Raw genomic sequence first — 16,494 nt, 5'->3', positions numbered from 1 at the left:
ATTGTAGATGAGGATGGTGAATGCTAGGGTATTGTGAATGCTAGGGTATTGTAGATGGGTATGGTGAATGCTAGGGTATTGTAGATGGGGATGGTGAATGCTAGGGTATTGTAGATGAGGATGGTGAATGTTAGGGTATTGTAGTGTGATGGTTTGGGGTCAGCATGGTGGTGGTGTGATGGTTTGGGGTCCAGCGTGGTGGTAGTAGTGTGATGGTTTGGGGTCCAGCGTGGTGGTAGTAGTGTGATGGTTTGGGGTCCAGCGTGGTGGTAGTGTGATGGTTTGGGGTCCAGCGTGGTGGTGGTAGTGTGATGGTTTGGAGACAGCATGGTGGTGGTAGTGTGATGGTTTGGGGTCCAGCGTGGTGGTAGTAGTGTGATGGTTTGGGGTCCAGCGTGGTGGTAGTAGTGTGATGGTTTGGGGTGCAGCGTGGTGGTAGTGTGATGGTTTGGGGTCAGCATGGTGGTGGTAGTGTGATGGTTTGGGGTCCAGCATGGTAGTGGTAGTGTGATGGTTTGGGGTCCAGCATGGTGGTGGTAGTGTGATGGTTTGGGGTCAGCATGGTGGTGGTAGTGTGATGGTTTGGGTCCAGCATGGTGGTGGTAGTGTGATGGTTTGGGGTCAGCATGGTGGTGGTAGTGTGATGGTTTGGGGTCCAGCATGGTGGTGGTAGTGTGATGGTTTGGGGTCCAGCATGGTGGTGGTAGTGTGATGAGGTTTTGGGGTCCAGCATGGTGGTGGTAGTGTGATGGTTTGGGGTCCAGCATGGTGGTGGTAGTGTGATGGTTTGGGGTCCAGCATGGTGGTGGTAGTGTGATGGTTTGGGGTCCAGCGTGGTGGTGGTGTGATGGTTTGGGGTCCAGCGTGGTGGTAGTAGTGTGATGGTTTGGGGTCCAGCGTGGTGGTAGTAGTGTGATGGTTTGGGGTCCAGCGTGGTGGTGGTAGTGTGATGGTTTGGGGTCCAGCATGGTGGTGGTAGTGTGATGGTTTGGGGTCCAGCATGGTGGTGGTAATGTGATGGTTTGGGGTCCAGCATGGTGGTGGTAGTGTGATGGTTTGGGTCCAACATGGTGGTGGTAGTGTGATGGTTTGGGGTCAGCATGGTGGTGGTAGTGTGATGGTTTGGGGTCCAGCATGGTGGTGGTAGTGTGATGGTTTGGGGTCCAGCATGGTGGTGGTAGTGTGATGGTGTGGGGTCCAGCATGGTGGTGGTAGTGTGATGGTTTGGGGTCCAGCATGGTGGTGGTGTGATGGTTTGGGGTCCAGCGTGGTGGTGTTAGTGTGATGGTTTGGGGTCCAGCATGGTGGTTATAGTGTGATGGTTTGGGGTCCAGCATGGTGGTGGTGTGATGGTTTGGGGTCCAGCGTGGTGGTAGTAGTGTGATGGTTTGGGGTCCAGCGTGGTGGTAGTAGTGTGATGGTTTGGGGTCCAGCATGGTGGTTATAGTGTGATGGTTTGGGGTCCAGCATGGTGGTGGTGTGATGGTTTGGGGTCCAGCGTGGTGGTAGTAGTGTGATGGTTTGGGGTCCAGCGTGGTGGTGGTAGTGTGATGGTTTGGGGTCCAGCGTGGTGGTAGTGTGATGGTTTGGGGTCCAGCGTGGTGGTAGTGTGATAATGCAGTTCCGACAATGCAGTGATAACCAACAAGTAATCTAACTAACAATTCCAAAAAAAACTACTGTCTTATACACAGTGTAAGGGGATAAGGAACATGTACATAAGGATATATGAATGAGTGATGGTACAGAGCAGCATACAGTAGATGGTATCGAGTACAGTATATACATATGAGATGAGTGTGTAGACAAAGTAAACAAAGTGGCATAGTTAAAGTGGCTAGTGATACATGTGTTACATAAGGATGCAGTCGATGTTGTAGAGTACAGTATATACATATGCATATGAGATGAATAATGTAGGGTAAGTAACATTATATAAGGTAGCATTGTTTAAAGTGGCTAGTGATATATTTACATCATTTCCATCAATTCCCATTATTAAAATGGCTGGAGTTGGGTCAGTGTCAATGACAGTGTGTTGGCAGCAGCCACTCAATGTTAGTGGTGGCTATTTAACAGTCTGATGGCCTTGAGATAGAAGCTGTTTTTCAGTCTCTCGGTCCCAGCTTTGATGCACCTGTACTGACCTCGCCTTCTGGATGATAGCGGGGTGAACAGGCAGTGGTTCGGGTGGTTGATGTCCTTGATGATCTTTATGGCCTTCCTGTAACAACGGGTGGTGTAGGTGTCCTGGAGGGCAGGTAGTTTGCCCCCGGTGATGCGTTGTGCAGTCCTCACTACCCTCTGGAGAGCCTTACGGTTGAGGGCGGAGCAGTTGCCGTACCAGGCGGTGATACAGCCCGCCAGGATGCTCTCGATTGTGCATCTGTAGAAGTTTGTGAGTGCTTTTGGTGACAAGCCGAATTTTTTCAGCCTCCTGAGGTTGAATAGGCGCTGCTGCGCCTTCTTCACGACGCTGTCAGTGTGAGTGGACCAATTCAGTTTGTCTGTGATGTGTATGCCGAGGAACTTAAAACTAGCTACCCTCTCCACTACTGTTCCATCGATGTGGATAGGGGGGTGTTCCCTCTGCTGTTTCCTGAAGTCCACAATCATCTCCTTAGTTTTGTTGACGTTGAGTGTGAGGTTATTTTCCTGACATGGTGGTGGTAGTGTGATGGTTTGGGGTCCAGCGTGGTGGTAGTAGTGTGATGGTTTGGGGTCCAGCATGGTGGTGGTAGTGTGATGGTTTGGGGTCCAGCGTGGTGGTAGTGTGATGGTTTGGGGTCAGCATGGTGGTGGTAGTGTGATGGTTTGGGGTCCAGCATGGTGGTGGTAGTGTGATGGTTTGGGGTCCAGCATGGTGGTGGTAGTGTGATAGTTTGGGTCCAGCATGGTGGTGGTAGTGTGATGGTTTGGGGTCAGCATGGTGGTGGTAGTGTGATGGTTTGGGGTCCAGCATGGTGGTGGTAGTGTGATGGTTTGGGGTCCAGCGTGGTGGTAGTGTGATGGTTTGGGGTCAGCATGGTGGTGGTAGTGTGATGGTTTGGGGTCCAGCATGGTGGTGGTAGTGTGATGGTTTGGGGTCCAGCATGGTGGTGGTAGTGTGATAGTTTGGGTCCAGCATGGTGGTGGTAGTGTGATGGTTTGGGGTCAGCATGGTGGTGGTAGTGTGATGGTTTGGGGTCCAGCATGGTGGTGGTAGTGTGATGGTTTGGGGTCCAGCATGGTGGTGGTAGTGTGATGGTTTGGGGTCCAGCATGGTGGTGTTAGTGTGATGGTTTGGGGTCCAGCATGGTGGTGTTAGTGTGATGGTTTGGGGTCCAGCATGGTGGTGGTAGTGTGATGGTTTGGGGTCCAGCATGGTGGTGGTAGTGTGATGGTTTGGGGTCCAGCATGGTGGTGGTAGTGTGATGGTTTGGGGTCCAGCGTGTTGGTAGTAGTGTGATGGTTTGGGGTCCAGCATGGTGGTGGTAGTGTGATGGTTTGGGGTCCAGCGTGGTGGTAGTGTGATGGTTTGGGGTCAGCATGGTGGTGGTAGTGTGATGGTTTGGGGTCCAGCATGGTGGTGGTAGTGTGATGGTTTGGGGTCCAGCATGGTGGTGGTAGTGTGATAGTTTGGGTCCAGCATGGTGGTGGTAGTGTGATGGTTTGGGGTCAGCATGGTGGTGGTAGTGTGATGGTTTGGGGTCCAGCATGGTGGTGGTAGTGTGATGGTTTGGGGTCCAGCATGGTGGTGGTAGTGTGATGGTTTGGGGTCCAGCATGGTGGTGGTGTGATGGTTTGGGGTCCAGCGTGGTGGTAGTAGTGTGATGGTTTGGGGTCCAGCGTGGTGGTAGTAGTGTGATGGTTTGGGGTCCAGCGTGGTGGTAGTGTGATGGTTTGGGGTCCAGCGTGGTGGTGGTAGTGTGATGGTTTGGGGTCCAGCATGGTGGTGGTAGTGTAATGTTTTGGGGTCCAGCATGGTGGTGGTAGTGTGATGGTTTGGGGTCCAGCATGGTGGTGGTAGTGTGATGGTTTGGGGTCCAGCATGGTGGTGGTAGTGTGATGGTTTGGGGTCCAGCATGGTGGTGGTAGTGTCATGGTTTGGGGTCCAGCATGGTGGTGGTAGTGTGATGGTTTGGGGTCCAGCATGGTGGTGGTGTGATGGTTTGGGGTCCAGCGTGGTGGTAGTAGTGTGATGGTTTGGGGTCCAGCGTGGTGGTAGTAGTGTGATGGTTTGGGGTCCAGCATGGTGGTGGTAGTGTGATGGTTTGGGGTCCAGCGTGGTGGTGGTAGTGTGATGGTTTGGGGTCCAGCGTGGTGGTGGTAGTGTGATGGTTTGGGGTCCAGCGTGGTGGTGGTAGTGTGATGGTTTGGGGTCCAGCGTGGTGGTGGTAGTGTGATGGTTTGGGGTCAGCATGGTGGTGGTAGTGTGATGGTTTGGGTCCAGCATGGTGGTGGTAGTGTGATGGTTTGGGGTCCAGCATGGTGGTGGTAGTGTGATGGTTTGGGGTCCAGCATGGTGGTGGTAGTGTAATGGTTTGGGGTCCAACATGGTGGTGGTAGTGTGATGGTTTGGGGTCCAGCATGGTGGTGGTAGTGTGATGGTTTGGGGTCAGCATGGTGGTGGTAGTGTGATGGTTTGGGGTCCAGCATGGTGGTGGTAGTGTGATGGTTTGGGGTCAGCATGGTGGTGGTAGTGTGATGGTTTAGGGCTGACAATCATGTAATTTGGGGTAACTGTCATTTTTATAATTAACTAAGCTTGGGCTTTGTAATGTATCATAATGCATCATAATGTATTACAATGCATCATAATGTATAATAATGCATCATAATGTATAATAATGTATCATAATGTATTATAATGCATCATAATGTATTATAATGTATCATAATGTATTATAATGCATCACAATGTATAATAATGTATCATAATGTATTATAATGCATCATAATGTATAATAATATTTCATAATGTATCATAATGTATAATAATGTATCATAATGCATCATAATGTATCATAATGCATCATAATGTATCATAATGCATCATAATGTATCATCATGTTTCATAATACATCATAATGTATCATCATGTTTCATAATGTATCATAATGCATCATAATGTTTCATAATGTATCATCATGTTTCATAATGTATCATAATGTATAATAATGCATCATAATGTATCATAATGCATCATAATGTATCATAATGTATTCCAATGTTTCATAATGTATCATAATGTTTCATAATGTTTCATAATGTATCATAGTGTTTCATAATGTTTCATAATGTATCATAGTGTTTCATAATGTATCATAATGTTTCATAATATATCATAATGCATCATAATGCATCATAATGTTTCATAATGTATCATAAGGTATCATAATGCATCATAATGTTTCATAATTTTCATAATGTATTATAATGCATCATAATGTATTATAATGCATCATAATGTATAATAATGTATTATAATGCATCATAATGTATAATAATGTATCATAATGTATAATAATGTATTATAATGTATTATAATGCATCATAATGTATAATAATGTATCATAATGTATTATAATGTATCATAATGCATCATAATGTATCATAATGTTTCATAATGTATCATAAGGTATCATAATGCATCATAATGTATCATAATGCATCATAATGTTTCATAATGTATCATAAGATATCATAATGTTTCATAATGTATCATAATGCATCATAATGTTTCATAATGTATCATAAGATATCATAATGCATCATAATGTATCATAATGCATCATAATGTATCATAATGCATCATAATGTATTATAATGCATCATAATGTATCATAATGCATCATAATGTTTCATAATGTATCATAAGATATCATAATGTTTCATAATGTATCATAATGCATCATAATGCATCATAATGTTTCATAATGTATCATAATGTATCATAAGATATCATAATGTTTCATAATGTATCATAATGCATCAATGCATCATAATGTTTCATAATGTATCATAATGTATTATAATGCATCATAATGTTTCATAATGTATCATAATTATCATAATTCATCTTCGAAAATAAGTTACGACATAGCCTTCTTAATATATAAAACACCGGTCTCAAAAACAAATCGTTCAGACTGCTTAGAAGTTTAGGCTTCTCCTCCAAATAGCATGATGATACAATGTTGTATTGGCCGGTCCTAGAATGATACAATGTTGAATTGGCCGGTCCTAGAATGATACAATGTTGAATTGGCCGGTCCTAGAATGATACAATGTTGTATTGGCCGGTCCTAGAATGATACAACGTTGAATTGGCCGGTCCTAGAATGATACAATGTTGTATTGGCCGGTCCTAGAATGATACAACGTTGAATTGGCCGGTCCTAAAATGATACAATGTTGTATTGGCCGGTGCTAAAATGATACAATGTTGTATTGGCCAACCCAAAATAATACAATGTTGTATTGGCCGGTGCTAGAATGATACAATGTTGTATTGGCCGGTGCTAGAATGATACAGTGTTGAATTGGCCGGTCCTAGAATGATACAATGTTGCATTGGCCGGTCCTAGAATGATACAATGTTGTATTGGCCGGTCCTAGAATGATACAATGTTGAATTGGCCGGTCCTAGAATGATACAATGTTGCATTGGCCGGTCCTAGAATGATACAGTGCTGAATTGGCCGGTCCTAGAATGATACAGTGTTGAATTGGCCGGTCCTAGAATGATACAATGTTGCATTGGCCGGTCCTAGAATGATACAGTGTTGAATTGGCCGGTCCTAGAATGATACAATGTTGAATTGGCCGGTCCTAGAATGATACAATGTTGCATTGGCCGGTCCTAGAATGATACAATGTTGAATTGGCCGGTCCTAGAATGATACAATGTTGCATTGGCCGGTCCTAGAATGATACAATGTTGCATTGGCCGGTCCTAGAATGATACAGTGCTGAATTGGCCGGTCCTAGAATGATACAGTGTTGAATTGGCCGGTCCTAGAATGATACAATGTTGCATTGGCCGGTCCTAGAATGATACAGTGTTGAATTGGCCGGTCCTAGAATGATACAATGTTGAATTGGCCGGTCCTAGAATGATACAATGTTGCATTGGCCGGTCCTAGAATGATACAATGTTGAATTGGCCGGTCCTAGAATGATACAATGTTGCATTGGCCGGTCCTAGAATGATACAATGTTGCATTGGCCGGTCCTAGAATGATACAATGTTGAATTGGCCGGTCCTAGAATGATACAATGTTGAATTGGCCGGTCCTAGAATGATACAATGTTGCATTGGCCGGTCCTAGAATGATACAATGTTGAATTGGCCGGTCCTAGAATGATACAATGTTGCATTGGCCGGTCCTAGAATGATACAGTGTTGAATTGGCCGGTCCTAGAATGATACAGTGTTGAATTGGCCGGTCCTAGAATGATACAATGTTGCATTGGCCGGTCCTAGAATGATACAGTGTTGAATTGGCCGGTCCTAGAATGATACAATGTTGAATTGGCCGGTCCTAGAATGATACAATGTTGCATTGGCCGGTCCTAGAATGATACAATGTTGAATTGGCCGGTCCTAGAATGATACAATGTTGCTCAATAGAAACAGACAAATAATACAGATTTTTGAAAGACACATGGTTTACTATTCCAGCAGCTATCATCATGATGGTTGTGAAAGATAGTTTACACCATTCTTTTGTACTTCAGGTTCTTGTCCAAAGGAACAGTTTTAGACCCTAGGTTTGGCTCGCTAACACATGCAGATGAGGCTGTCAAATTCCTCTCTGCCGATGGTTCCCACCGGATCAGGGAGCAGCACAGATTTGGCCGACAGTGACAGGAGCTTCGTTGGAAACCGATGATGTGTGGCAAGAATTTGACGAGGGTTATAAAAACTCCTTACACGGCATCTAATATTTCAGATTGCTACTTTAGTTGCTTTACTTTAGTTGCTTTACTTTAGTTGCTTTACTTTAGTTGCTCTACTTTAGTTGCTCTACTTTAGTTGCTTTACTTTAGTTGCTTTACTTTAGTTGCTCTACTTTAGTTGCTTTACTTTAGTTGCTTTACTTTAGTTGCTCTACTTTAGTTGCTTTACTTTAGTTGCTTTACTTTAGTTGCTTTACTTTAGTTGCTTTACTTTAGTTGCTCTACTTTAGTTGCTTTACTTTAGTTGCTCTACTTTAGTTGCTCTACTTTAGTTGCTTTACTTTAGTTGCTTTACTTTAGTTGCTTTACTTTAGTTGCTTTACTTTAGTTGCTTTACTTTAGTTGCTTTACTTTAGTTGCTTTACTTTAGTTGCTCATTTCTGTTTTGATGATTCAGAACTATTCCAACTAGCCTATGTATTACCAATTACTTTTGTGTCATATTTCATTTTGTTCTCCCAACATAACCCGAACCAGGATTTCCTGACGGAGCTCGTTCTTGGCTGAGTTTCCCTCCGCTATACTAGCATAACGAGGGCAAGAGATTTCCCCTTATACTCGGTCTAGCACTTAATTACCTGTCCATAACAGCTACCTCGGGGCCCAGTGAACAGGTTTCACCAAAAGCAGCTTATCTCCAAGAAGCGGTTCAGGTTTCAAATCAAGTCCAGACGACTCTATTGTTGTATTACGACCGGTAGCCCAGTAGACCAACTGAAAACTTATCAGAAACATGTTGGATCGTTTTCACTGCTTTTTATTTCCTTAAAACAGGACAAAAGGAAATTGTACACGGATAAAATATTTGCCTAAAACCTTGTTGCTCTGCAGAAATGACAAAGAAAACTTTAGCGTTGTTAACTAGATTATTCATTAAATAATTCTAGCGATTTATGACATTATCCTGGTGAGCATCGCTTTATTTAGTCTCCCAGGGCAACAAGTTATGACCCCAGATAAACTGTGTTTAGGGCAACAAGTTATGACCCCAGACAACAAGTTATGACCCCAGATAAACTGTATTTAGTCTCCCAGGGCAACAAGTTATGACCCCAGATAGACTGTATTTAGTCTCCCAGGGCAACAAGTTATGACCCCAGATAAACTGTATTTAGTCTCCCAGGGCAACAAGTTATGACCCCAGATAAACTGTATTTAGTCTCCCAGGGCAACAAGTTATGACCCCAGATAAACTGTATTTAGTCTCCCAGGGCAACAAGTTATGACCCCAGATAAACTGTATTTAGTCTCCCAGGGCAACAAGTTATGACCCCAGATAAACTGTATTTAGTCTCCCAGGGCAACAAGTTATGACCCCAGATAAACTGTATTTAGTCTCCCAGGGCAACAAGTTATGACCCCAGATAGACTGTATTTAGTCTCCCAGGGCAACAAGTTATGACCCCAGATAAACTGTATTTAGTCTCCCAGGGCAACAAGTTATGACCCCAGATAAACTGTAGTCTCCCAGGGCAACAAGTTATGACCCCAGATAAACTGTATTTAGTCTCCCAGGGCAACAAGTTATGACCCCAGATAAACTGTAGTCTTCCAGGGCAATAAGTTATGACCCCAGATAAACTGTATTTAGTCTCCCAGGGCAACAAGTTATGACCCCAGATAAACTGTATTTAGTCTCCCAGGGCAACTGTCATGCAGGTGAAAGAGGACCCAAAAGCGACTTAACAGAAACAGAGTTTATTTAAATCCAAACAGGGAATAACAAAAATCCTCTAGTCTGTAGAGGGGAATAACTAGAGAAGCGGCCACAGACTGCAGGTCGATAAACTGTAGTCGGGTAGGCGCAGGCCGTAGTTGATAGAGCCACCTGCTCACACGCAGCATCTGATGAAGGCAAAAAACACGACAGGACAGGGCGAAACACAATCACAGCATGGTGAAGTCTGTAGTCTTCCAGGGCACATGACCCCAGATAAACTGTATTTAGTCTCCAAACAAGGAACCGACGGGACAGGAACGGATCACAAAGGAATAAATAGGGACTCTAATCAGGGGAAAGGATCGGGAACAGGTGTGGGAAGACTAAATGATGATTAGGGGAATAGGAACAGCTGGGAGCAGGAACGGAACGATAGAGAGAAGAGAGAGGGAGGGGGAGAGAGAGGGATAGAAGGAGGGAAAGAACCAAATAAGACCAGCAGAGGGAAACGAATAGCAAGGGGAGCACAGGGACAAGACATGATAATAAATGACAAACATGACAGTACCCCCCCACTCACCGAGCGCCTCCTGGCGCACTCGAGGAGGAATCCTGGCGGCAACGGAGGAAATCATCGATGAGTGAACGGTCCAGCACGTCCCGAGACGGAACCCAACTCCTCTCCTCAGGACCGTAACCCTCCCAATCCACTAGGTATTGGTGACCCCGTCCCCGAGAACGCATGTCCATGATCTTATGTACCTTGTAAATAGGTGCGCTCTCGACAAGGACGGGAGGGGGAGGGAAGACGAACGGGGTGCGAAGAAAGGGCTTAACACAGGAGACATGGAAGACAGGATGGACGCGACGAAGATGTCGCGGAAGAAGCAGTCGCACAGCGACAGGATTGACGACCTGGGAGACACGGAACGGACCAATGAACCGCGGAGTCAACTTACGAGAAGCTGTCGTAAGAGGAAGGTTGCGAGTGGAAAGCCACACTCTCTGGCCGCAACAATACCTTGGACTCTTAATCCTGCGTTTATTGGCGGCTCTCACCGTCTGTGCCCTGTAACGGCAAAGTGCAGACCTCACCCTCCTCCAGGTGCGCTCACAACGTTGGACAAACGCTTGAGCGGAGGGAACGCTGGACTCGGCAAGCTGGGATGAGAACAGAGGAGGCTGGTAACCCAGACTACTCTGAAACGGAGATAACCCGGTAGCAGACGAAGGAAGCGAATTGTGAGCGTATTCTGCCCAGGGGAGCTGTTCTGCCCAAGACGCAGGGTTTCTGAAAGAAAGGCTGCGTAGTATGCGACCAATCGTCTGATTGGCCCTCTCTGCTTGACCGTTAGACTGGGGATGAAACCCGGAAGAGAGACTGACGGACGCACCAATCAAACGACAGAACTCCCTCCAAAACTGTGACGTGAATTGCGGGCCTCTGTCTGAAACGGCGTCTAACGGGAGGCCATGAATTCTGAATACATTCTCAATAATGATTTGTGCCGTCTCCTTAGCGGAAGGAAGTTTAGCGAGGGGAATGAAATGTGCCGCCTTAGAGAACCTATCGACAACCGTCAGAATCACAGTCTTCCCCGCAGACAAAGGCAGACCGGTAATGAAGTCTAAGGCAATGTGAGACCACGGTCGAGAAGGAATGGGGAGCGGTCTGAGACGACCGGCAGGAGGAGAGTTACCCGACTTAGTCTGCGCGCAGTCCGAACAAGCAGCCACGAAACGGCGCGTGTCACGCTCCTGAGTCGGCCACCAAAAGCGCTGGCGAATAGACGCAAGAGTGCCTCGAACACCGGGATGACCAGCTAACTTGGCAGAGTGAGCCCACTGAAGAACAGCCAGACGAGTGGAAACAGGAACGAAAAGGAGGTTACTAGGACAAGCGCGCGCGACGCAGTGTGCGTGAGTGCTTGCTTAACCTGTCTTTCAATTCCCCAGACTGTTAACCCGACAACACGCCCATAAGGAAGAATCCCTCGGGATCAGTAGAAGCCACAGAAGAACTAAACAGACGGGATAAGGCATCAGGCTTGGTGTTCTTGCTACCCGGACGGTAAGAAATCACAAACTCGAAACGAGCGAAAAACAACGCCCAACGAGCTTGACGGGCATTAAGTCGTTTGGCAGAACGGATGTACTCAAGGTTCTTATGGTCTGTCCAAACGACAAAAGGAACGGTCGCCCCCTCCAACCACTGTCGCCATTCGCCTAGGGCTAAGCGGATGGCGAGCAGTTCACGGTTACCCACATCATAGTTGCGCTCAGATGGCGACAGGCGATGAGAAAAATAAGCGCAAGGATGAACCTTATCGTCAGACTGGAAGCGCTGGGATAGAATGGCTCCCACGCCTACCTCTGAAGCGTCAACCTCGACAATGAATTGTCTAGTGACGTCAGGAGTAACGAGGATAGGAGCGGACGTAAAACGTTCTTTTAGAAGATCAAAAGCTCCCTGGGCGGAACCGGACCACTTAAAACACGTCTTGACAGAAGTAAGAGCTGTGAGAGGGGCAGCAACTTGACCGAAATTACGAATGAAACGCCGATAGAAATTAGCGAAACCTAAAAAGCGCTGCAACTCGACACGTGACCTTGGAACGGGCCAATCACTGACAGCTTGGACCATAGCGGAATCCATCTGAATGCCTTCAGCGGAAATAACGGAACCGAGAAAAGTAACGGAGGAGACATGAAAAGAGCACTTCTCAGCCTTTACGTAGAGACAATTCTCTAAAAGGCGCTGTAGAACACGTCGAACGTGCTGAACATGAATCTCGAGTGACGGAGAAAAAATCAGGATATCGTCAAGATAGACAAAAACAAAAATGTTCAGCATGTCTCTCAGAACATCATTAACTAATGCCTGAAAAACAGCTGGCGCATTGGCGAGACCGAACGGCAGAACCCGGTACTCAAAATGCCCTAACGGAGTGTTAAACGCCGTTTTCCACTCGTCCCCCTCTCTGATGCGCACGAGATGGTAAGCGTTACGAAGGTCCAACTTAGTAAAGCACCTGGCTCCCTGCAGAATCTCGAAGGCTGATGACATAAGGGGAAGCGGATAACGATTCTTAACCGTTATGTCATTCAGCCCTCGATAATCCACGCAGGGGCGCAGAGTACCGTCCTTCTTCTTAACAAAAAGAACCCCGCCCCGGCCGGAGAAGAAGAAGGCACTATGGTACCGGCGTCAAGAGACACAGACAAATAATCCTCGAGAGCCTTACGTTCGGGAGCCGACAGAGAGTATAGTCTACCTCGAGGAGGAGTGGTCCCCGGAAGGAGATCAATACTACAATCATACGACCGGTGAGGAGGAAGGGAGTTGGCTCGGGACCGACTGAAGACCGTGCGCAGATCATGATATTCCTCCGGCACTCCTGTCAAATCGCCAGGTTCCTCCTGAGAAGTAGGGACAGAAGAAACGGGAGGGATGGCAGACATTAAACACTTCACATGACAAGAAACGTTCCAGGATAGGATAGAATTACTAGACCAATTAATAGAAGGATTATGACATACTAGCCAGGGATGACCCAAAACAACAGGTGTAAACGGTGAACGGAAAATCAAAAAAGAAATAGTCTCACTGTGGTTACCAGATACTGTGAGGGTTAAAGGTAGTGTCTCAAATCTGATACTGGGAAGATGACTACCATCTAAGGCGAACATGGGCGTAGGCTTATCTAACTCTCTGAAAGGAATGTCATGTTTCCGAACCCATGCTTCGTCCATGAAACAACCCTCAGCCCCAGAGTCTATCAAGGCACTACATGTAGCACCCGAACCGGTCCAGCGTAGGTGGACCGACAAAGTAGTACAGGACCTTGATGGAGAGACTTGAGTAGTTGCGCTCACCTGTAGCCCTCCGCTTACAGATGAGCTCTGGCTTTTACTGGACATGAATTAACAAAATGTCCAGCAACTCCGCAATAGAGGCACAGGCGGTTGGTGATCCTCCGTTCCCTCTCCTTATTCGAGATGCGAATCCCTCCCAGCTGCATGGGCTCAGTCTCAAAGCCAGAGGAGGGAGATGGTTGCGATGCGGAGCAGGGAAACACCGTTGATGCGAGCTCTCTTCCACGAGCCCGGTGACGAAGATCTACCCGTCGTTCTATGCGGATGGCGAGAGCAATCAAAGAGTCCACATCTGAAGGAACCTCCCGGGAGAGAATCTCATCCTTAACCACTGCGTGGAGTCCCTCCAGAAAACGAGCGAGCAGCGCCGGCTCGTTCCACTCACTAGAGGCAGCAAGAGTGCGAAACTCAATGGAATAATCCGTTATGGACCGTTCACCTTGGCATAAGGAAGCCAGGGCCCTAGAAGCCTCCCCACCAAAAACTGAACGGTCAAAAACCCGAATCATCTCCTCTTTAAAGTTCTGGAATTTGTTAGAGCAATCAGCCCTTGCCTCCCAGATAGCTGTGCCCCATTCTCGAGCCCGGCCAGTAAGGAGTGAAATGACGTAAGCAACCCGAGCTCTCTCTCTAGAGTATGTGTTGGGTTGGAGAGAGAACACAATCTCACACTGCGTGAGAAAGGAGCGGCACTCAGTGGGCTGCCCGGAGTAGCAAGGTGGGTTATTAACCCTAGGTTCTGGAGGCTCGGCAGGCCAGGAAGTAACAGGTGGCACGAGACGTAGACTCTGGAACTGTCCAGAGAGGTCGGAAACCTGAGCGGCCAGGTTCTCCACGGCATGGCGAGCAGCAGACAATTCCTGCTCGTGTCTGCCGAGCATGGCTCCTTGGATCTCGACGGCAGTGTAACGAGCGTCTGAAGTCGCTGGGTCCATTCCTTGGTCGGTTCCTTCTGTCATGCAGGTGAAAGAGGACCCAAAAGCGACTTAACAGAAACAGAGTTTATTTAAATCCAAACAGGGAATAACAAAAATCCTCTAGTCTGTAGAGGGGAATAACTAGAGAAGCGGCCACAGACTGCAGGTCGCTTCGGGTAGGCGCAGGCCGTAGTTGATAGAGCCACCTGCTCACACGCAGCATCTGATGAAGGCAAAAACACGACAGGACAGGGCGAAACACAATCACAGCATGGTGAATACAAAACAAGGAACCGACGGGACAGGAACGGATCACAAAGGAATAAATAGGGACTCTAATCAGGGGAAAGGATCGGGAACAGGTGTGGGAAGACTAAATGATGATTAGGGGAATAGGAACAGCTGGGAGCAGGAACGGAACGATAGAGAGAAGAGAGAGGGAGGGGGAGAGAGAGGGATAGAAGGAGGGAAAGAACCAAATAAGACCAGCAGAGGGAAACGAATAGAATGGGGAGCACAGGGACAAGACATGATAATAAATGACAAACATGACAGCAACAAGTTATGACCCCAGATAAACTGTAGTCTCCCAGGGCAACAAGTTATGACCCCAGATAAACTGTAGTCTCCCAGGGCAACAAGTTATTACCCCAGATAAACTGTATTTAGTCTCCCAGGGCAACAAGTTATGACCCCAGATAAACTGTATTTAGTCTCCCAGGGCAACAAGTTATGACCCCAGATAGACTGTATTTAGTCTCCCAGGGCAACAAGTTATGACCCCAGATAAACTGTATTTAGTCTCCCAGGGCAACAAGTTATGACCCCAGATAAACTGTATTTAGTCTCCCAGGGCAACAAGTTATGACCCCAGATAAACTGTATTTAGTCTCCCAGGGCAACAAGTTATGACCCCAGATAAACTGTGTTTAGTCTCCCAGGGCAACAAGTTATTACCCCAGATAAACTGTGTTTAGTCTCCCAGGGCAACAAGTTATGACCCCAGATAAACTGTATTTAGTCTCCCAGGGCAACAAGTTATTACCCCAGATAGACTGTAGTCTCCCAGGGCAACAAGTTATGACCCCAGATAAACTGTATTTAGTCTCCCAGGGCAACAAGTTATGACCCCAGATAAACTGTATTTAGTCTCCCAGGGCAACAAGTTATGACCCCAGATAAACTGTAGTCTCCCAGGGCAACAAGTTATGACCCCAGATAAACTGTAGTCTCCCAGGGCAACAAGTTATGACCCCAGATAAACTGTATTTAGTCTCCCAGGGCAACAAGTTATGACCCCAGATAAACTGTATTTAGTCTCCCAGGGCAACAAGTTATGACCCCAGATAGACTGTATTTAGTCTCCCAGGGCAACAAGTTATGACCCCAGATAAACTGTATTTAGTCTCCCAGGGCAACAAGTTATGACCCCAGATAAACTGTATTTAGTCTCCCAGGGCAACAAGTTATGACCCCAGATAAACTGTATTTAGTCTCCCAGGGCAACAAGTTATGACCCCAGATAAACTGTAGTCTTCCAGGGCAACAAGTTATGACCCCAGATAAACTGTATTTAGTCTCCCAGGGCAACAAGTTATGACCCCAGATAAACTGTATTTAGTCTCCCAGGGCAACAAGTTATGACCCCAGATAAACTGTAGTCTCCCAGGGCAACAAGTTATGACCCCAGATAAACTGTAGTCTCCCAGGGCAACAAGTTATTACCCCAGATAAACTGTATTTAGTCTCCCAGGGCAACAAGTTATGACCCCAGATAAACTGTATTTAGTCTCCCAGGGCAACAAGTTATGACCCCAGATAGACTGTATTTAGTCTCCCAGGGCAACAAGTTATGACCCCAGATAAACTGTATTTAGTCTCCCAGGGCAACAAGTTATGACCCCAGATAAACTGTATTTAGTCTCCCAGGGCAACAAGTTATGACCCCAGATAAACTGTATTTAGTCTCCCAGGGCAACAAGTTATGACCCCAGATAAACTGTGTTTAGTCTCCCAGGGCAACAAGTTATTACCCCAGATAAACTGTGTTTAGTCTCCCAGGGCAACAAGTTATGACCCCAGATAAACTGTATTTAG

The sequence above is a fragment of the Oncorhynchus gorbuscha genome, linkage group LG21 (assembly GCF_021184085.1).
Source record: "Oncorhynchus gorbuscha isolate QuinsamMale2020 ecotype Even-year linkage group LG21, OgorEven_v1.0, whole genome shotgun sequence".
In the NCBI taxonomy this organism is placed as follows: domain Eukaryota; kingdom Metazoa; phylum Chordata; class Actinopteri; order Salmoniformes; family Salmonidae; genus Oncorhynchus; species Oncorhynchus gorbuscha.
The sequence above is the reverse complement of the archived record's forward strand: the minus strand, read 5'-3'. Positions refer to the sequence as shown.